General features: G+C 40.1%; 1 protein-coding gene and 1 long non-coding RNA gene across 3 annotated transcripts in view; one reads left to right on the top strand and one right to left on the bottom strand.

Annotated features, from left to right (window-relative positions):
• The window catches only part of LOC107715816 (uncharacterized), a 16,934-nt gene that overhangs the window by 2,602 nt on the left and 14,043 nt on the right, over nt 1-289 (top strand). The window lies entirely within an intron of this gene.
• LOC107715813 (phosphorylase b kinase regulatory subunit alpha, liver isoform-like) overlaps nt 1-289 on the bottom strand; it is a 19,979-nt gene that overhangs the window by 14,740 nt on the left and 4,950 nt on the right. The window lies entirely within an intron of this gene.

Genomic DNA, 289 nt, shown 5'->3' with positions numbered 1-289 from the left:
AAACAGACAGCGTCTGTTTCTAGGCAAAAGCACTTTTTATTTGGCCTTTCGAAAGTAGATGCATTTAGGAATCTTTTAGATTAATTTCAACAGAACAGCAATGCATTTTATGGACGACCGTTTCGTGAACCTAGTAATTCTGACAATTCTGACTTTGCTATGACAATCTGGCGCTTCTGAATCAGCTACTGTTTTGTTATTATTTGCTATTGACGCTATTGACTGTTAAAATGCGGAGTTTTGCGCATCGTGTATGTCTGTGTGTGTGTGTGTGTGCGTGCGTGCGTGC

The sequence above is a fragment of the Sinocyclocheilus rhinocerous genome, unplaced genomic scaffold (genome assembly GCF_001515625.1).
Source record: "Sinocyclocheilus rhinocerous isolate Xijiao unplaced genomic scaffold, SAMN03320098_v1.1 scaffold899, whole genome shotgun sequence".
NCBI classification, from domain to species: Eukaryota; Metazoa; Chordata; class Actinopteri; order Cypriniformes; family Cyprinidae; genus Sinocyclocheilus; species Sinocyclocheilus rhinocerous.
This window is presented reverse-complemented; position numbering and strand designations above follow the sequence as displayed.